Source organism: Prionailurus bengalensis, chromosome A3 (assembly GCF_016509475.1).
Source record: "Prionailurus bengalensis isolate Pbe53 chromosome A3, Fcat_Pben_1.1_paternal_pri, whole genome shotgun sequence".
NCBI lineage: Eukaryota > Metazoa > Chordata > Mammalia > Carnivora > Felidae > Prionailurus > Prionailurus bengalensis.
This window is the reverse complement of record NC_057354.1, coordinates 14626285-14648843: the sequence shown is the minus strand read 5'-3', so window position 1 is coordinate 14648843 and position 22559 is coordinate 14626285. Positions and strand designations below refer to the sequence as shown.

The window sequence follows — 22559 nt, the reverse complement described above, 5'->3', positions numbered from 1 at the left end:
CTTTCGGGAATGATTATAATGGATTATAATGGAATTTAAATTTTCCCTGGAGGAGTGCCTTCTGAACAATAACAAGATCTTTAGTTAGGAGCTCTTGATATTGGACAGGATCGTGGCCTACCCCAAGTTCTAGGAGAAAGGACTGCCCTAACTTCATTTTTTTAAAAAAAAAAGGTTAATCAGAGACCGAGAGAGCGCGAGCAAGCAGGGAGGGGCAGAGAGAGAGAGAGAGAGAGAGAGAGAGAGAGAGAAAGGGAGAGAGGGAGAATTCCAAGCAGGCTTTGGGCTGCCAGTGCTGAGCCAGACATAGGGCTTGAACCCATGAACCATGAGATCATGACCTGAGCGGAAATCAAGAGTCGTATGCTCAACCAACAGCCACCCAGGAGCCCCTGGATTGTCCTAACTTCAGATGTGGGCCAATGATGGGGTGTTCTCTTGATATTCATCTTTCCTTATTGCAGTGTTTCTCAACCTTTATTTTTTAAGTTACAGCTCCCCTCTGCCCCGAAAAGCCCTTTTTAGATATTTTTTCCCCTAATTGTCCCCTTCCCCATGAAATTTTAATACCATAGATATACTGTATATCTGTTTATGTACTATGGTCCTTTGAAGACCACAAGCCATTACAATATCTGAGATTTTGGGTTGGACCCAAGAACCAATTTTCACCCCCTTGGGGGCAATATTGTTCCCGTGGAGTATGCATGCCTATTCCTGTATGAAAATAATTAAAGTAAGCAAGGAAAAGGAGGTATAATTACAATTATCGATTTGATTCTTTGAAAGAAACACAGTGACACACATAGCTGTGAAAAATGTTTCCCCAGCACTGTGCATTAATGTGGGTTTATGAAAATGGGTACCTGAAATGCCAAGGGGGGATTTGCAAGGCAGACAAGCTTTCAGGAAGTTATGGTCTTTCGTGTGCGATTAGAGCCCTCTGCTGGCCATTCCGGGAACATCCCCCAGTAAATTAAATGGAGCCCATTCATTCGCCTGCTATTTTTTCAGTATCCGTAAGATGTCGTTGATGAGCTCCAGGCTTGGGTTCGAGGTTTAGTGAGGTTTAATGAGTCATAATCACTCAGTGGTAAGGAGCAAAACTAGAATTAAAAGTCAGGTTTGCCTGATCTAAAGCCCATACTCTCCTCCTTTGGAAGTTGAGGTTCCTTTCTTCATCTATAGATGTCTAATTGGTCAAAAGTCTCCTCTTCCTTCATTGCTTTTGCATGTTTATAAAAAATCAATTGGGGATATTTGTATGGGTCTGTTTCTGGGTTCTCCATTTTGTTCCATTGATCTACGCGTCTATCTGTTCACTGATATCACACCGTCTTGATTATCCTAGCTTTATCATAAATTGTCAGTAGGCAGTCTTCCATTTTATTATTCTTTTTCAAAATTGTTTTAGCTCTTCTCATTCCTTTCTCTTTCCATATAAACTTTAGAATAATCTTGCCCATATCTACAAAAAAAACCTGTTAGGATTTTTTTAATTAAAAAAATGTCTATTTATTTTTGAGAGAGAGACACACACACCAAGCAAAAGCAGGGGAGAGACAGAGAGAGAGGGAGACACAGAATCCGCTCCAGGCTCTGAGCTGTCAGCCCAGAACCTGACACAGGGGCTTGAACTCATGAACTGAGAGATCATGACCTGAGCCGGAGGTGGTCGGTTAACTGACTGGGCCACCCAGGCACCCCTCCTGTTAGGATTTTAATAGCAACTGCATTAAACATATGTATCAGTATGGGGAGAATTGACATCTTTACTGTGGTTGAGTTTTCCAATCCATGAACAAGGTATGTTTATCCATTTTTTTAATTTAGATCATCTTTGATTAGCGGTTTGTACTTTTCAGCATGCAAGTTCCGCACGTTTCGTTAGATTTACACCTAACCATATATTTTTGGGGGGAGCAACTTAAAATGGTATTGTATTTTAAATTTTGGTGGCCATGTGTTCATTGGTGGAGTATTGAATTTCATATGTTTACCTTATATCCTGTGACCTTCCTGAACTCACTAGTCCTAGGAGGGTTTCTTTTCCTTTCCTTTTCTTTTCTGGAAGATTCCTTGGGTCTTCTACTTAGACAATCATGTCATCTGCAAATAAGGACAGTTTTAATTCCTTCTTTTCTGATCTGTGTTTTTAAATTGCCTTTTGTTGCCTTATTAGACAGGCTAGAACTTCCAGCACTGTGTTGAATAAGGGTGGTGAGAGCAGATATCCTTGCCTTGTTCCTGATCTTGGGAGGGAAGCATCCGGTCTTTCACTATTAAGTCTCAACACTGGCTGTGGGTTTTATTAGATGCTCTTTACCAAGCTACCAACTATTCTTATTTTTTTTTGAGAGTTTTTGTCATGAATTTAAAATACTTTTTGTCAAATAATTTTCCTTCATTGGTCAATACAATGTGATTTTTCTTAGTTTATTAAGATAATGGATTACACTGATGGATTTTGAATATTAAACCAGCCTTGCATCCTTGCAATAAACCCCATGGTATATAATTCTTTCATATATTCACATGTCTTTTCATATAGTTAATGAATAATTCTATTTACTATTATTTTGTTAAGGACTAGTGTGCTTATAGCCAAAGGAATATTGGTCTGTAATTTTTTTGTATTGTATATATTTTTATTTTTTGGTTTTGGCATCAGTGAATATTAGCTTCACAGACTAAACTGGGAAGTGTTTTCTTTTCTTTGGTTTTCTGGAATAAAGTGTATAGAATTGGTGTCAGTTCTTCCTTAAACACATGGTAGGATTCTCTGGTGAAATCATTTGGGCCTGGAGATTTCCTTTTGGCGAATTTTTATATTTCATTTCATTTCATTTCATTTCATTTCATTTCATTATTTCACTTCATTTTTATTTTTTTAAAAAAATTTTTTTAACGTTTATTTATTTTTGACACAGAGAGAGACAGAGCATGAACGGGGGAGGGGCAGAGAGAGAGGGAGACACAGAATCGGAAGCAGGCTCCAGGCTCTGAGCCATCGGCCCAGAGCCCGACGCGGGGCTCGAACTCACGGACCGCGAGATCATGACCTGAGCTGAAGTAGGACGCTTAACCGACTGAGCCACCCAGGCGCCCCTCACTTCATTTTTAGAGAAAGAGTGAGTTTGAGCTGGGGAGAGGCAGAGGGAGAGGAGAGAATCCTAAGCAGACTCCACACTTAAATGCACACCTCGACACTGGGCTCCATTCTACAACCCTCTGAGCCAAAATCAAGAGTCAGAAGCTCAAACAACTGAGCCACCCAGGCACCCCCTTTTGGGGAGGTTTTATATTACAAATTCAATCTCTTTAATTCTATTTCATATTGCGTGAGTTGTGGTGGTTTGTAGGTTTTTTTTTTTCTTTTTTTTTCAGAGTGGGTTAAGTTGTCACATTTATGGGCATAAAGCTGTTCATTGATTGCTCTATTAGTTTGATGTCTGTAGGGTCTGTCATGATATCACATTTCATTACTGATACTGGTAACTTGTGTCTTCTCTCTTTTTCTGTATCAATCTTTCTACAGACATCAATTTTATCCATTTTTAAAGAACCAACTCTTACCTTTGTTGCTTTTTTTTCCTATTATTTTTCTGTTTTCAGTGTCATTGGTATCTCCTATTATTTCTTTCCTTGCTTGCTTTGGGTTTATTTTGTTCTTCTTTTTCCAGATTCTTGGATTGTGATCTTAGATTATGTCTCTCTTTTATTTATTGTTTTTTTTTTTTTTTTTTTTTTTTACGTTTTATTTGTTTAAGTAATCTCTGCACCCAACATGGGGCTCCAACTCACAACTCCCGAGATCAAGAGTTGCTTGCTCCTCGGACTGAGCTAGCCAGGCCCCCCTATGTTTCTCTTTTAAAATGTTTTTAGTACATCCCAAATATTTTGGTGTATCGTATTTTCATTTTCATTTAGTTCAATGTACTTCTATTAATTCTCCTGAGACTTCCTCTTTGATTTGTGGATTATTTAGAAGTGTGCTGCTTAGTTACCAAGTGTTAGGAGATGTTCATGTTAAATTTTTTCTGTTGATTTGATTCCACTGTGGTCAGAGAAAACAGCCTATATGATTTAAAAAATTTGAGGTTTATATTATGGTCCACTGTCAAGTAGATCCTGTTGTTTGACGGTGTTAATTAAATTCTGTATCTTAAAAAAATTTTTTTTTAATGTTTATTTATTTTTGAGAGAGACAGAGACAGAATGTGAGTGGGTTGGGGCAGAGAGAGAGGGAGACACAGAATCTGAAGCAGGCTCCCGGCTCTGAGCTGTCAGCACAGAGCCCCACACGGGGCTCACACTCACGAGCTGCAAGATCATGACCTCAGCCAAAGTTGGATGCTCAACCGACTGAGCTGCCCAGGCGCCCCAAATTCTATATCTTTTTAAAAAATGTTTATTTTGAGAGGGAGAGAGAGCGCATGAGTGGGGAGGGGTAAAGAGAGAGGGAGAGAGAGAATCCCAAGCAGACTCCACACTGTCAACACAGAGCCCTACATGGGGCTCAAACCCACGAATCGTGAGATCATGACCTGAGCCAAAATTAAGAGCGGGACACTCAACCGACTGAGCCAGCCAGGCACCCCTGAATTATATATCTTTGATAATTTTCTGTCTCTTTCTATCAATTATTAAGACGGGGTGTTGACGTCTCCAACTATTAATTGTGGATTTGTTTCTTTCTCCTTTTAGTTCCATCCATTTCTGCTTTACATATTTGGCAGATCTGGTTATTGTTGTTTTGGTACATACACATTAGGATCGCTGTGTTTACTTTTATTATCATGTAATGTCTCTTTGTGTCTCTGGTAACTTTTTTCTTAGATGTTTAACTTTATTTGATATTAATGTAACCACTTTTGGCTCTTTCTCGACTCTGTCTTCTTGGTTGCAGCTCCAGTGGCCACAGTTCAGTTGCTGACATGCAGCTCTTTGTCTGTACCCAGGAGCTACACACCCTCGAGGTGACTGGTGAGGAGACTGTTGCCCAGATCAAGGCTCATGTAGTCCCTCTGGAGGGCATCGCTCCAGAAGATCAAGTTGTGCTCCTGGCAGGCACACCTCTAGAGGATGAGGCTACCCTAGGTCAGTTTGGAGTGGAGGCTCTGAACACCCTGGAAGTAGCCAGCTCCATGCTTGGAGGTAAAATCCATCATTCCCTGGCCCGTGCTGGGAAAGTAAGAGGGCAGACTCCCAAGGTGGCCAAACAGGAGAAAAAGAAGACAGGCTGAACCAAGAGGCAGAGGTAGTAAACCATTACTTTGTCAATGTTGTGCCCACCTTTGGCAAGAAGAAGGGCACCATGCCAACTCTTAAGTTCGTTATAATCTTGGCTTTCCCCAGTAAAACCACTTAGTCCAGTCAAAAAAAATATATATATATAGCCACTTTTTTTCAATGCATGTTTGTATGGTATATCTTTTCCCATCCTTTTACTTTTAACTAGCCTATATAATTTTATTTCAGGTGAGTTTCCTGTAGACGGGGGCATGTTTTTTAATTTGCACTGTCAATCTTTTAGTTGAGGTGTTTAGACCACTTATATTTAATGTAATAATTGACAAGTTAGAGCTTAAGTCTGCCATTTGGTTTTTTGTTTATTTCTATTATCACTGTTCTTCATTTTTCTCTATTTTCTTCTTCCTGTCTTCTTGTGTTACTGGGAACTTTTCAGAATTCTATTTTTATCTATCTATAGTGTTTTTGAGTTAGAGAGTGAGCAAGGGTGGAATGGGCTAGGTTTGCATTTGTTTCTTCTCTTGAGCAGGGTGCTGGGCAGGAGCCCAGGACATGAATCAAAGGGCACAAGAAGATTCTGGAAACTGTGCTTTTGCAAGTGTGGCCTAGCCAACATACAGGCTGGTACTCTAAGAAGTGATTTCCTTGAGAGGTGCCTGGGTGGCTCAGTTGGTTAAGTGTCCAGCTGCAGCTCAGGTCATGATCTCGCAGTTCATGAGTTCGAGCCCCATGTCAGGCTCTGTGCTGACGGCTCAGAGCCTGGAGCCTGCTTCAGATTCTGTGTCTCTCTCTCTGCCACTCCCCTGCTTATGCTCTCTCTCTCTCTCTCAAAAATAAACATTAAAAAAAAGTTTCTTGAGAGCATCAAGGAAGAGAATGAATATTATGTGCTGATCTGAAAAAAGCAACAATAGTGCAAATTCATATAAAACAAAGGCAATAATATTGGAGCCAGAGAGACCTGGGTTCAACTCCAGGGTCTTGGCTTCCCTATAATACCAGTAATTTTAAGTGACATTTATAATGCTTGTTTTCCTCGTCTCTAAAATAGTCTTGGAAAGAGAACTTACTTCATAAGCCTGTTTTATTTTATTTATCTTAAAATAATTTTTAATGTTGATTTTTGAGCGACACAGAGAGAGTGAAAGTGGGGCAGGGGCAGAGAGAGGGAGACACGGAATCCGAAGCAGGCTCCAGGCTCTGAGCTGTCAGCACAGAGCCCGACGCGGGGCTTGGATTCACAGACTGCGAGATCATAACGTGGGCTGAAGTCAGATGCTCAACCGACTGAGCCACCCAGGCGCCCCCCACCCCCGCCCGTACGCCTGTTTTAAAGATTAAACGCAAAATGGCATATACATACTCGCTTCATTGCTTGTTGCATAACAAAATCCTATTAAAAGCCATCACCACCACCACCACCACTCACTACGGGCACTTCGCTAGGTTCTTCTAATTAAGCAGCTCCACGAACTCTACTCTACAGCTGGTGCCGTTCTTATTTTAACAAATAAATTGATGCGCAGAGAAGTGAAGTAAGTCCTCCAATCTAGTGGAGGCTCTGGGATCAAATCCTAGAACAACTTTACTTCAAATTTCACGTTTTCCCAATATACCACGCTGCTTAAAACCCAGACTTGGACTTCGATCATCTTTGAATTCTTCAGAGCACTCAGCCCAATAAAAATGCCCTCAAGTGACTCCAGGAAACACACGTTGAATTAAAATTGACTCCTGCCTTCTAGTCCTTGAATTTCTTGGTGTTTCTTCAGAGTTTGAGGCCAAATTGAATGTCTGGGGCTTCAGGATGGCTCCTGGACTCTCTAGACTGCTAGTTCTCTTAGTGGCCCCGTTTTGAGTTTACCAGAAGCCAGGTTTGGGATTCCAGGGGGCAGCGGGTGCCATCAGAGATAGACACCGGTCCCCGGGGTGGAGGTTCCATTTGAAGTGAATTTGTGCTTGGGGCCCAGATGCTGACTCCCTGTAAATACACCAGCTCTTGTGTGTTAGGAGGAGGCTCAAGGAATAATTCTAGTAAGGGGACCCACACTGAAACGAGACTTCTTACCAAGGCTCTGGGAAGAGGCAGGAGGGCCTCAGACAGGAAGCCAGGTCAGATATAATTCTTGGTCTTCCTATTCTGAGCATGCAAAATTTGCAGTGTTACCCCCTGCAGAGACTGTCAGGACTGAGTGACAATGGAAGGCTTGGGGCAACTTCCAGAGAGGTGAACCGAGGGGCGCCTGGGTGGCTCAGTCGTTTAAGCCTCCGACTCTTGATTTCAGCGCAGGTCATGATCTCGCAGTTTGTGAGTTCAAGCCCCACATCAGGCTCTGCACTGACAGTGCAGAGTCTGCTTGGGATTTGCTGCCTCCCTCTCTCTCTGCCCCTCCTATGTGTGCTCTCTCTCTCTCTCTCTCTCTCAAAAATAAATAAATAAACATTAAAAAAAAAAAAAGGAGGTGAACTGAACTGGGGGACTGGCAGGAAAAGATTCTACCAGAAAAAGACTATTACTGGGTGTCTGCAAGGGTACGATCTAGGTAGGAGGGCATCATCGGGCTCAGCTGAGGACATGCACATTCCATGCTTTCTTTATTCTCCACTCGTTCTTTCCAGATCATCACCTTTGGCCTCTAAGGATGTGCGGATTGCTCTGTACATTGACATGCAAAGTTCAGAATTACAATACTGGAAGCACATAATAGCTCTCATGGCCTGTTTGTATCCCTCCAAAATTCGTATATTGAAATTCTAACCGCCCAGCTGTGATGGTGTTAGGAGGTGGAGGCTTCGAGAAGTGCTTAGGTCATGAGGTCGAGCTCTTTTAATGGGATTACTGCCCTTATAAGAGACCCTACAGAGCTCTCTCACCCCTCCCGCCATGTGAAGCGACAGTGCACCAGGAAGTGAGCCCTCAGCAGACCCTGCCATGGTCTCAGACTTCCCAGCCACCAGCACTAGGAGAAATAAATTTCTGTTCTTTATTAGACCCTCAGTCTGTGGGATTATTATAGCAGTCCAAACAGACGAAGACAATAAAGTTGTCTCAATCTGCTCTTTGTTTTAAAGATTAATAAAATTGGGCTGGAGGCCATGCCAAGATTAGAAGTCAAGGTGCCCACCCTCAGGGCCCTGTCCGTCATTCCAAATGAAGTCAAAACACGCATCTCAAAAAGTTTCTTACTAGAAAGGACAACCAAGGGAGCGCCATCAGTCAAAAAGACACACGTTTGAAAGCCCATTCCCTTCTCTGCTCTTTCCAGACCTTCCTGTGGATCCTCACGTTACGGAGGGTTAAAAACATTAGTTTAAAAAACAAAACATTAGTTTAAGACAGAAAAGCAGCATAACCTGGATATATATACATATCAATGGCCACTTCCCTATGAGATCATTTTTGATGAGACGCTGAAGAACTTAAAGGTTAAGAGCATATTTGGATCGGGGCCCCTGAGTGGCTCAGTTGGTTAAATGTCCGACTTTGGCTTAGGTCACGATCTCACAGTTCATGAATTTGAGGCCTGTATTGGGAGCCACGCTGACAGTGCAGAGCCTGTTTGAGATTCTCTGTCTGTCTCTCTCTGTCTCTACCCCTTCCCTGTTCTCTCTCTCAAAATAAATAAGTAAACACTTTTTTTTAAAAGAAAAAGTCATTATGGAAATTTTGGATATAGAAAAATAGATGAATGAAAAATATCTTAACTATGATCCTTATGCCAAAAACACCACTTTTGTTAACATTCTAATGCAATGATCTTGAAGCCTGTTTCTTGAAAATCAAAGTCTATAAACAGAAATAGTTATGTATGCATAGATATGATACAGCATATTAAAAGCAACACCTGTATACTCGTGACCCCTTTAAGAAACATGAAGCTTTCTCTCTCTGTAAATGTAAGTCCCTTTTTCCTCCACAAGTGTAATAGCTATCCTAGATTTTGTTAATCATCCACTTTCTTTCCTTTGTAGTTTTATGGCTCACATATATATTTCTATGTGTATATTTACACAAAGATCTATCTATCTGTATTCCCAAACAATGTACTCCTGCATTCTTTTTAAAAAAAATTTTAAAGTTTATTTTTGAGAAAGAGAGAAACAGATCATGGGCAGGGGAGGGGCAGAGAGAGAGGGAGACACAGAATCCGAAGCAGGCTCCAGGCTCTGAGCTATCAGCACAGAGCCTGATGCGGGGCTCAAACCCACAAACTGTGAAATCATGACCTGAGCTGAACTCAGACACTCAACTGACTGAGCCATCCAGACACCCGTGAATTCTTTGTGTTTTGAACTTTGTTTTTGAAATGCAGTAACATGATAGCTATATATATATTTTTCCATTCAACATTATTGCTTTAAGGTATAATAATCTCGAGGTGTCTAACTCATTAATTCATTTTCATTGTTATATATTATCTCCATGGTATGACCATCACCAACATCTATTTATCTAGTCTGTCACTAACGGGCATTTTTTACTTTCCGTTTTTTTAAAAACTGTTATTAAAAAAATTATTGCAGTGATGCGGTGAACATTCTTGTACACGTCTGTGGCTGCAGCTGTGTAAGAGTTTCTCCAGGGCAGCGTTGTTCTGTGATGGAGCCACGTCTTCGTGGATGAACCTCTTCTTCCTGTCCTTTTCCTGACACATTGTAGGACGTTTGGGATCTGCGGCCCTCCCACACGCTAACTGCCTGTAGCACCCTGTCACAGTGACAGCCAAACCATCCCAGTGTTTCCAAATACCCCTTTGGGAGGTGCAGTTGAGAACTATTGTTTTCGGGTACGTCTCTAGAAGTGGAATTGTTGGGTCACAGGTTAGGGGATGGCTCCATTTCCACTTAGTCTCTATGTGCTGTACTGTTGAGATTCAGGAACAGCGGTGGGTTCCTGCACACAAATCGACCGTACACGTGATTCATGTCATATGGCACACTCATGTACTATATGCTTATAGTCCAAAATGCCTCAGTCTTCACACATACATTTCAGGCTGTTGCATCAATGACTTAAATTATTTACGCTTTTAGAAAAGCTCCACGCTTCACAATCTATTAACAGAATATCTTCTGTTCTCTTTTCTATAATAAGTTTGGTATCACATCTGAAATAGGACTTCTGGTTAATACTTCTGCAAGAACATTTTTATCCATCTTCCTTAAACTGATACATTTCCCCTCAATTTCCTTGAATATTTGTCGAAAGATTTCACATGTTCAAAGCATTCATGAGGTTTCACTCCCATATGAATCCTCTAGTTCCAATAAGCTATAACCGACTGATGAAGACTTTCCTACATGTGTTGACATCTTAGCTTTTCAGCCCTGTGATTTTGCTGACGTTCAACGAGTCTGACTTGTAGACACAGGCTTCCGCACGCAGGCAGCGTTGATGGGGGTTTTCTTCTTGTGTGTTTTTCTCTGACGTTCGGTGAGGGCTGACCTCTGGCCGAAGGTTTTCCTACATTCATTACATTCATAGGGTTTTCTCCCCCGTGTGAATTCTCTGATGTTTCGCGAGGGCTGATTTGTCATGGAAGGTTTTCCCACATTCAGGGCATTTGTAGGGTTTCTCTCCTGTGTGGGTCCTTTGATGCTGAGTAAGGTTTGATTTCACACAGAAGGTTTTCCCACATTCATTACATTTGTATGGTTTCTCTCCTGTGTGAGTTCTCTGATGCACTGTGAGGGCTGACTTCTGGCAGAAGGACTTCCCACATTCATTACATCATAAGGCTTCTCTCCTGTGTGAGTTCTCTGATGTTCAGTGAGGTTGGACTTCACAAAGAAGGACTTCCCACACTCATTACACTCAAAGGGCCTTTTTTCCTGTGTGTGTGCTCTGAGGTTGAGCAAGGTCTGTTTTCTTACGAAACTTTTCCTACATCTATTACAGTCATAGGCTTTCTTTCCCTTGTGAGCGCTCTGACGTTGAGTGAGTTTTGGCTTCTCACAGGAGGACTTCTCACATTTTTTACCTTTAAAGCTGTTCTCTCTTGTGTTAATTCTCTGATTTAGAGAGAGGTGTGACTCCTTCTTTACAGTGCTCTCACTATCATTACCCTCACTAAGTTTTTCTGTTGTATGAGTTCTCTGATGTTGAGTGAGGCATGGCTTTGCGTGGAAGGATTTCCCACATTTATCATCGTCATAGATTTTCTTTCCAAGAGATCTCTCACTTTGAATGTGGTATGACTTCCACAAGGTTTCCTCACTTTCATTATACTCCTTGGGTTTTCCACCTCCGTACCCTCTCTGATGTTGAGTTAGTTTGGACTTCCTGCTAAAGGATTTCTCTAGTTTATTACAATCATAGTATTTCTTCCCTAGGTGAGCTCTCTGATGTGCATGTTTTGACTTCATGCATGAAGATTTCCTGTTTTTATTGATTCATGCGATTTTCTTTCCCTAAGGGTTCTTGGATGAGCATTGAGCTTTAACTTTTGGGTGATGGCTTGTCTGCATTCATTACCTTCAGAGGATTTCTCTCCTTTGTGAGCTCTCTTACGTGTAACAAAGGCCGCCTTTTTGTGAAAGGCTTTCCCACACTTATTATATTCAAGAATCTTCTTCAAAACAGAATTCTTCTGATGTTGTATAAACTCCTCATTATGTCTGTGGGATTTCTTTTGATCATTTTCACAGGGCTTGTTCCCTGGGTGAGTCTTCTCATGTACCATATCAAGGAATCCACATCCATTGAGATCATTAGGCTTTTTTCTTATCTGGTTTCTATTAATAATAATTAATCCTGAAACACTTTTCAAGCTTGTTCCAGAGGAGTCACATTTATGGGATATTTTTCTTGAGGGCACTGGATTTGTGGACATATTAAATGCTTCTCTCAACATCTTGCCTCTCTCCATAGTCAATATTCTGCTGTTGAAGAATAAAGCTTGCCTCAAGTATTTACCTACCTTTTCTTGGCTTCTTTCTTTCATGTTGTTGGCTTTCTGGCGTTCTAGAAATATGAAAAATTGATACACATTATAAATCTTCACACATTTCTTGAGATACGGCATGTGCACAAGTGGACTATGTACAGTTGATTCTTAAGTTTTTAGACATAGTCTTCTGGGATGAAAGAAGTCCTGAGCAAATATTTATTCTACTCTTTTGGTTTGGTAGCATGATAACAAAGACAAAAACACATTGTGGTAGGAAAAGTAGAAAGAGGAGAGAAAGCTGAAAATTAATACAAGTGACTTTGGTTTGTTACGAATATGCTGTCAGAATGGACAGGCTGAGCCAGCATGGCAACGTCCTTGTAACACAATCTGTGCCGCAAAAGGGAAGGTGGCTGTGGCGCTGGCCCCTCGGGGTCACAGGTCAGCATGCTGAGAACGGTGTGGAGCGCGCTGAGGTCGCTTCAGACCCAGGCAGCAGCCCAGGCTCCAGTCCGTGGGCTGCCGGGCGGTGGGTGCACCAGGCCTCCCCGCCACCAGTGGGGCCTTCCCTCCCCTCCTGGGGGTGTCACCCTCCTGGCCGCTTGTGGATATGCCACCCAGAAACCAGTCCAGCCCAGCCAAGAAGATGACCCACCCACCCCCTTCCACAACTGCTCAAAGACTACCAGAACATTCCTGGAACTGAGAAGTTTGATGATGTTGTAAGAAGACTCTTGTCTTTGGAAATGGCCAACCAGAAGGAGAAACTAAAAGTCAAGCAAGATCAGTTGATGAAGAAGACTGTGGCAAACCCTGAGAGCAGCAGCTTCCTGGAGGCTCGAATTGTCGCCTTGACCGTCAAGATCTGCAATTACGAAGCACACACGCGGAGCCACCGAAAGGACGAGACGCACAAGCGCTGTCTGCTGATGAGCATCCACCAGAGGAGCAAGATACTCACAAGACCGACCTCCATAAGACCAGCCATGTGCCTTTGAGAAGGTATGCAAGGACCTGGGGACGGAATATACCTTTCCCCCTCCGTTCCACTGGGAAGCCCACCACCACTGGGCGACCAAGAAGCCTCTGTGCATTCGGGATTTCCGGGAAGTACAAAGGCTGAAGAAGCAAAAAAGGGCCTTAAAACCTGCAGCAGCGGCAGCCCAGAAGGCCAGAAGAGCCCAGAAAGCCCTTCCAAAGCTGGACCAGAGGCAATCAAAGAAAACCAATAAATCATATTAGAGTTCTGTCAAAAAGAATGGCTAGAGGGCTTGAAATAAGACATAAGGAATGGTGAACTGAGCAAAAAGGATGGTCAGGAAAACAAGGAGGGAGGATATTCAGAGAACGGGCAAAGACAAGGAACAGTGAGGAGGGAGACAAAAGAGACTGGGGGGGGGGGGGTAAGAAGGAGTACCAGAGCCCAGATCAGGTTTACAGCAGGTCAGAGACTAGAGCCATATCTTCCCCGCGCCCATATTTTAACACCTGCAGCGGAATCCTTACTCCATTCTCCATGTTCCCAATCTCTTCCTCCTCTTTCCCATTCTGTACACCAACTCCCAATTAAACCTATGAAATTACTAAGTTCCTTGGGTCTAAAGGTCCGTCTTATAGTTCATCCCCATCTCTTCACAGAGCTGTGATATGGTGAAACAACGTCCAAAGAGAGTGTTAAAATATAGGCGAGAACCAGCCATTCACCTCTGCATTCTGGTTGGTGGGGCTTCATTTGAGTCTATCAGAATTGGTCACCAGTTATCTGTCCTGACTGACACCTCTACTTTTCCCTCTTTCGATCTGCTGATTTACTCTGCCAACCCATTGTGTCCTGTCACAATACTAATTTTTAATTCCACTTTATATCATGTTTTCTTCCTCTCTGATTTCTCTTTTCTGTGAAAACTCAAGCAGCTGGCTATCCAACTCGGTCCAAGGACCTTTATTAATCTTTGTCTTAAAAATTTTTTTTAGCTATGGGTGATTATTATTATCCGCTGCTATTATCATTTTATGCAATAAAATCCACGGTATGCCTAAAAATATATGACTTTTCCGTAGCAGATAAAACAAATAGAAGCCAATACGTGAGCAAGGAAAATTTGATATTGGATTTTTATACCTAGAGTTTACGCTAGGTTCTTATACCCAAAATCACAATACAATTTTGAGTGACCAGCCCAGTCCTGTCAGATCATATCGGACCAGGGCATTTAATTCTGTGAACTGGAAATCTCTAGATACAAACCCACTCTCGTGTTCTTACTCGGGTAGCACACAGTCTATCCTTCGCTCTACTCAGAACCTATACATCCTTCAGGGCAATGCTACCATCCAATTGCTTTTTTAAACAAGAATCTCATCACTTCAAGTTCCATTTACGGCAAGGTTTGCAAGTAAGTACTATCTGCACAATGTGTTCTGACACTATTTTCCACGGCTGGTTTGTATGGTGTTCTTTTCGACTTCTACTTCCGTGACCAAGCCTGATTTCCGTTGCTTTCACTTTGGGATTTCAGCCGCCTCCAACCACTAACGAAAATGGGGCTGACACGTTGCTCTTATTTTCCTTGTGGCCTTTGAATAACTTGCAGGAAAAGAGGAGGCGATTCTGACTTCACGCATCCACCTGCAATGCTGGAACTCACTCCTTCCTTCTCAAAACCCTTTGTTCATGTGGCTTCTGGGACACCACTGTCTTCTGGTTCTCTTCCCTCCATACTGGGTGCTTCTCAGTCTCCCTTGCTAGAGCCGCGTGCCTTCCTGACCTCCAAACGTAGTGCTTACAGGTGCAGTCCTTGACCCCTCTCTAATGTCTCACTCGGAGTACAAGTCAGTCTTATGAGGACCAGAAAGCTTTGCTCCTGCTGACTCTCTGACATGAGCTGAGACTTTCTTCTGACCCTGCTCTGGTCCCACTGACTGCTTGCTGTTCCCTGATTACACCCAGGAGACTCGCATCTCAGAGGCTTTTGTACCTGCTGCTCCCTCAATCTGGAAATCTCTCAGATAACCTGTGGCTTACTCCATCCTGTTTGAAACTGTATTCTACTGTTCCTGACCAATGTCCACCTTTGCAAAGAGGCCTTCCCCGACTTCCTTTCCAGAACAGCACTCCATGTCAGTCCCAATGCCCTTCATCTGATTTCAGTTTTTCATACTGCTGATCACTACCAGACATATATATATATAGATATATATATACATATAAATGTATATATGTATACATGTAAATATGTATATATACATATATGTGTGTATATATACATATATACATTTTTTGCTAATTTTTTAGCAATACACATTTTTGCTAATTGTAATATATACAATTACAATACAATATACAATATAAAATTTTTTGCTAATATTTTTAGCAATATACATTTTTGCTAATTGTAATATATACAATTTTTGCTAATTGCCAATTTTTTGTATATATATACATATATATACACATATATATCCATATATGTATATATACACATATATATGTATATATATGTGTATATATACACCAAAAATTGGCAATTAGCAAAAAATATATATATATACATATATATGCATACATATATATACACATATATATGCCTATATATACATATATAAGTATATATATATTTTTTGCTAATTGCCAATTTTTGGTATACATATACATATATATGCATATATATACACACATATATATACATATATATGTATATGTATATACACATACACATATATGTATATATGTGTGTGTATATGTATATATGTATATATATATATATTTTTTTTGCTAATTGCCAATTTTTTGCTAAATTTGCCAATTTGCTAATTGGGTCTACTGATAGGAGTAGAGACTTTGTACCCCCTCTGCTTGGAGTGTGACTGGTGCACAACAGGTGCTTAATAAATATTTGTTGAGGGGCGCCTGGGTGGCTCAGTCGGTTAAGCATCTGACTCTTGATTTTGACTCAGGTCATGATCTCATGGTTCATGAGATCAAGCCCCGCATTGGGCTGTGTGCTGACAGTGTGGAGCCTGCTTGGGATTCCCTCTCTCTCCCAGCCTCAGAATAAATAAATAAACATGAAAAAAAATGAATATCTGTTGAACATAAGAGTGCACCAACAACTGTATATTTACAGAGTGTTTGGCACAGAAGGGAAGGTGAATGGCCATTGCTGAACAGAAAGACAGGGAAATGAAGGTCTCGGGTGAGGAAGGCAGCAATTGGGTTCTACGAAAACCCAGCCAATCTCTCTGTATGTAAAAGTAAAACAGGACATGAAGAGCATTTACTCATGAGAGTGCTATTTGGAGGTTTGATATCTAAGGCATGGTGATCATCTGCCTTTAGTCACTTCTAGAAGCCTATAAAAGAAATTTCTGGGGCACCTGGGTAGTTCAGTTGGCTAAGTGTCCAACTCTTGATTTCAGCTCAGGTCATGATCTCACGGTTGGCAGGTTTGAGCCCCACATTGGGCTCTGTGCTGACAGTGTGGAGCCTGCTTGGGATTCTCTCTCTCCCCTCTCTGCCCCTACCCCACTTGCTCTCTCTCTCAAAAGAAACATATAAACTTAAAAAAAATAAAAGAGATTTCTAAAACACTTTGAAAAATACCCTGAACTGGCCATTTGGGATCCAATGTCCACCAGCTGCCTTCTGTCTACCTTCGTTAACTCGCCTGGGGGGCTCTGACTTGGGAGTTCCCTCCTTGGTACCCATGGCTCTTCTCCTTGCTCCAACTTGAATATCAGCTCAGCTTTGGTGACACAGCGCCCTGTTGTGGGAAATGACATGGGGCTTGGCAAAGTTGCTTAAGGTTCAGGCCCTTTGAAGAATCAGAAGAGAGAAGCTTTAGAAGCTGTATGATGACAGAGCCTTCATCAAAGGAGACCTCTGCACCAGGGAGGCGAGGATACAACATACTTTCAAGTCCCGAAAAGGGTCTTTAAATCCCACATCTCAAGTCTGATACTCGCTACACCCTACAATGATTTGGTTCCTAAGATAGGAAATGGATGCCGTTGGTAGTTGAGCGGGGAGCTGTGCTTACCCAGGGACACCAGGTGCCCATAGTTCTCCAGCATCACATCCCTGCACAGGAGCCTCTGGGCCGGGTCCAGCAGCCGCCACTCCTTCAGGGTGAAGTCCACAGATACATCCTCGAACAACACTGATCCCTGTAACAGACCAATCCTGCTCTCTGTGAAGTGCTCAAGACCAGACAACGTGGGAAATACGCGTGGGAATGAATCCCTACTGCGTTCAATGTTAAGAATTTACCAGAAAACATTACAAAGGATGTCAGCCATTAACCTTCCTTCATGCTATACTTTGTGGGAGAAAGACATCATAATAGAAATACTCTGTCTCCCATTTACTTATTAATTCATAAAATGATAAAAACGGGAGTCCCTTTATATGCCCAGAACTGTTCTAGTTGTAGAGGATGGTAAGGCAAAGGAGACACTGGTCCCTTTTTTAAGGTGTTTACAGACCATCGAGGAGACTTTCTACAAAACACATACATGCACAATAATAAATTATGGGGGCCGCGAAAAAATGTGTATATAAGGTGGAGTGAAATCACAAAGGGAGGGGTGTTCAATCTCCTTGTTTTCTCAGGTTATGTTCATCAAGGAGATCAATATTTGACTGCACACCAATCAATGTGAGTTTCGTGTGAATATGGGCAATAGCTAAGCAAAGGTGTAGAAACGTTAAAAACACATTAAATTAAGAGAGCTGTAAGCAGTGCAGTGTGACAGGATAAGGCTGGGGGCTTTGATGAGACTCAGAGCAGTAGAGGTACTTAGTGGTCAGACACAGAGAAATTTTGGGCTTTCTCCTGGAGACCGCTGGCCTCCAGGTATTTATCAACCCCGCCAGTAAGAGTTCCTAAGCCTCCCTCGGTGCATTAAGTTATAAATGATGTACCTCTATGACTCTCCAGCTACCCACCAAAGGGAAAACTTCCTTTCTTAATTTTTGTAGACACGAAAGACACACAAAAGGGTATTCTAATACTTTCTTTGCATACCATACACTACTTGATTGTCTCATGCAGTTTTCCGGGGTGGACACCTGGCTTTGGGGATGACTTCCGTGGACAATGGGGATATATATATATATATATATAAGTAACATGATCAGATTCATATTTGGAAAGCAACGCCCTAGGAGCAGAGCGGGGAGTGTGTGAAAGCAGCGGTTTCTCAACCGACATGATTTTGCCTGCTGGGGGGGCACCTGGCAATGTCTGGAGACACTTGTCATTGTCCCAGCTGAGGAAAAGGTGCTTCTGGTATATAGTGGGGGGAGTCCAGGGATGCTGTGGAATGTTCTGTGATGTCCAGGACAGCCTCTACAACAAAGGATTATCTGGCCCCAAATACCGATAGCGTTGAGGTTGAGAAAGCTTATTTTAAAGGGAAGTCAGAGAGCCAAGTAATAACTAGTATAAGAGAAGATTTTAATGTAGTAACAGGGGCATTTACAAGTGCAGCAGATTCTGGGGTGCCTGGGTGGCTCAGCGAGTTAAGCGTCTAGCTTCGGCCCAGGTCATGAACTCGAAGTTTGTGGGGTTCAAGCCCTACGTCAGGCTCTGTGCTGTGCTGACTACTCAGAGCCTGGAGTCTGCTTTGGATTCTGTGTCTCCCTCTCTCTCTGCCCCTCCCCCACTTGCACTCTGTCTCTCTCTCTCTCTCTCTCTCAAAAATAAAGATTAGAAAAATGAAAAAAAAGATATGGAAAAAAAAGTGCAGAGGAGGGGCACCTGGGTGGCTCAGTCTGTTAAGTGTCCAACTTCAGCTCAGGTTATGATCTCACTGCACGTGAGTTTGAGCCCCACGTGGGGCTCCGTGCTGACAGCGTGGAGCCTGGAGCCTGCTTCTCCTTCTGTGCCTCCCTCTCTTTCTGCTCCTCCCCCACTCATGCTCGGTCTCTGTCTCTCAAAAATAAATAAAAGTGAAAAAAAAATTAATAATAAAAAACAAGTACAGCAGATTCTAAATGGAATTGATCAGCGATTGGTTAGGGAAAGCAGGGAAATGGAACACTACTTACTCCGAGGTTATATCCAAGAGCAGCTGGGTCAATGCTGGTGGCATATACGAAACTAACCACTCAGGGGCACCTGGGTGGCACAGTCGGTTAAGCGTCCGACTTCAGCCAGGTCACGATCTCGCGGTCCGGGAGTTCGAGCCCCGCGTCAGGCTCTGGGCTGATGGCTCAGAGCCTGGAGCCTGTTTCCGATTCTGTGTCTCCCTCTCTCTCTGCCCCTCCCCCGTTCATGCTCTGTCTCTCTCTGTCCCAAAAATAAATAAACGTTGAAAAAAATTAAAAAAAAAGAAAAAAAAAAAAAGAAACTAACCACTCAGGAGAGAGACAGAGAGAGGGGTAGATCTTGGACATGTTCTGTGTAAGGCGTCTGTGACACATACGGGTGGAGAGGTCGGGTTGGCAGTTGAAGTAGGCTCCGCACTGCCAGCATGGAGCCCGACGCGGGGCTCGAACCCACAAAACGTGAGATCATGACCCGAGCCAAAGGAATCAAGAGTCAGACGCTTCACCAACTGAGCCCCCCAGGTGCCCAGTATCTGCAGCATCTAGAGCAGAGGAGGTCCACAGTGGTGCTCACTAAACAGCCATCAAATGAATGAAGCCACCGGCGGTGACAATTTCAAGAATAAGTGATGCTTTCAACACCACAAGATGGGCTGGATTCATCTCCAGATTTCTCTCTTCTGCCTCCAAAACCATAGCAGGGAGAGACATAAAAACACCAATACATTATCAGAGCAGAGGAGTACAGGGAAGGGGGCTGTCGGCCAGTGACAAATTCTGACTGGCTTCTGTAAGATACAGAGTAGGAGGCACGTACTGGAGGCGGTGTGCTCAACCCCCTAATACAAACACGGAATGTGCAAGAGTCTTCGGTTCTGTCCAGAGCCAGGCGGGATCTCCCAACTCAGAACCAGCCACAGCAGGACGTGGGCTCCGGGCTGAAGAACCAGGAGAGTGAGTCGGGGCTTTGAGAAAAGACAGCCACACTTCTGGGTTGTTCTTACACCCCGAGGGGTTGCCTAAGGGTTGACGCTCAGGATTGTGTTTCCTGTAAAAGGTAGGAGAACCACCTCCAGGAGTCTGCATGAACTTTGAAACCAAGAGGGAAGCAAGTACTATGCGGAGGGCCCTGAGCTGGCCACAGCCTTTCTTTTAAGGCAACTCTAGGGAAACAGACCAACGTGGTCTGCCATCAGGTAAGGCACTACCGGCTTTGGCAGGGGAAGGGAGGGTCCCCTCGAGCTCTGTCCCCCTCTATTGAGCCTACAGAGAGGCCTGTCTGTACACATCTCCCAACAATCCACATGAAAGGCCCCCAAGTCTGCCCTTTCATTCAAGGGAAAAGCTCGCCAAAGACACAGACTCCTGTGTTGCCGAGTGAACACACATCAGCTGCCTGGATCTAATGAAGTTTTTGCCTTTCCATTTACACAGAAAACTAAAAAGGGCCCAGATGTGGGAGTAAAAACAACCATTGGAAAAATAAGCATTCACAAGTAAAACTGCTTAACAAATTATTTATTTTCTGTAAATAGAAACCAACATCTTAAAAAATAAGCACCAAGATGAATAGATTGAAGCGTAGGGAAACAAAATCAATTTAGATATTGAAGACAAATATTTTTAAGACTTCAAATTGGTATCCCTGGATTGATGTAAGAGTCTTACTTCCATAAAATGAGAAAAGTTGATTGCTTGCATTTCTATACACCAATAATCGAGCAGCAGAAAGGTATTCCAAGGAATACCTAGGAATAAACCTACCAAACAGGTGAAAAAATCTATACACTGAAAATGATAGAAAGCTTATGAAAGAAATTGGAGAAGGCCCAAAAAGGCGGAAAAAAACATTCCATGCTCATGGATAGGAAGAACAAATATTGTTAAAATGTCGATACTGACCAAAGCCATCTACATATTCAATGCAATCCCATCAAAATAACAGCAGCATTCTTCACAGAGCTAGAACAAACAATCCTGAACTCTGTATGGAACCAGAAAAGACCCCTAATAGCCAAAGGAATCTTGGAAAAGCAAACCAAAGCAGGAGGCATCACAATTCCGGACTTCAAGCTATACTACAAAGCTGTAATCATCAAGACAGTATGGTATTGGCACAAAACAGACACTCAGATCAATGGAACAGAATAGAGAACCCAGAAATGGACCCACAAACGTATGGCCAACTAATCTTTGACAAAGAAGGAAAGAATATCCAATGGAATAAAGACGGTCTCTTCAGCAAATGGTGCTGGGAAAACTGGATAGAAACTGCAGAAAAATGAACCTGGACCACTTTCTTACACCATACACAAAAATAAACTCAAAATGGATGAAAGACCTAAACGTGAGACAGGAAGCCATCAAAATCACAGAGAAGAAAGCAGGCAAAAACCTCTTTGACCTCAGCCCCAGCAACTTCTTACTCAACATGTCTCCGGAGGCAAGGGAAACAAAAGCAAAAATGAACTACCGGGACCTCATCAAAATAAAAAGCTTCTGCACAACGAAGGAAACAATCAGCAAAACTAAAAGGCAACCGACAGAATGGGAGAAGATATTTGCAAACGACATATCAGATAAAGGGTTAGGATCCAAAATCTATAAAGAACTTATCAAACTCAACACCCAAAAAACAAATAATCCAGTGAATAAATGGGCCAAAGACATGAATAGACACTTCTCCAAAGAAGACATCCAGATGGCCAACCGACACATGAAAAAATGCTCAACATCACTCATCATCAGGGAAATACAAATCAAAACCACAATGAGATACCACCTCACACCTGTCAGAATGGCTAAAATTAACAACCCAGGCAACAATAGGCATTGGCGAGGATGGGAAGAAAGAGGAGCCCTTTTGTACGCCAGTAGGGATGCAAACTGGTGCAGCCCCTCTGGAAAACAGTATGGAGGTTCATCAAAAAACCAAAAATAGATCAACCTTATGATCCAGCAATTGCTACTAGGTGTTTATCCTAAGGATACAGGAGTGCTGTTTTGAAGGGGCACGTGCACCCCAATGTTTATAGAAGCACTATTGGCAATAGCCAGAGTATGGAAAGAGCCCAAATGTCCACCGACTGGTGAAGGGATAAGGAAGAAGTGGTGTATATATACAATGGAATATTACTCAGCAATCAAAAAGAATGAAATCTTGCCATTTGCAACAACGTGGATGGAACTAGAGTGTATCATGCCAAGTGAAATAAGTCAGTCAGATAGACAAACATTATATGACTTCGCTCATAGGTGGAATTTAAGATACAAAACAGATGAACATAGGAGAAGGGAAGCAAAAATTGTATAAAAACAGAGAGGGAGACAAACCATAAGAGACTCTTAAATACTGAGAACAAACT

At 42.5% G+C, this 22559-nt stretch overlaps 1 long non-coding RNA gene and 1 pseudogene across 1 annotated transcript; both read left to right on the top strand.

Annotated features, from left to right (window-relative positions):
- Positions 1–4615: 4615 nt before the first annotated feature.
- On the top strand, positions 4616–22264 carry LOC122467316. Its single transcript, XR_006292892.1, has 3 exons — positions 4616–5260; positions 18531–18537; positions 22254–22264. It is a non-coding gene; the product is annotated as an uncharacterized LOC122467316 (long non-coding RNA).
- Positions 12151–13399, top strand: LOC122467315 (annotated as a pseudogene).
- Positions 22265–22559: the final 295 nt, after the last annotated feature.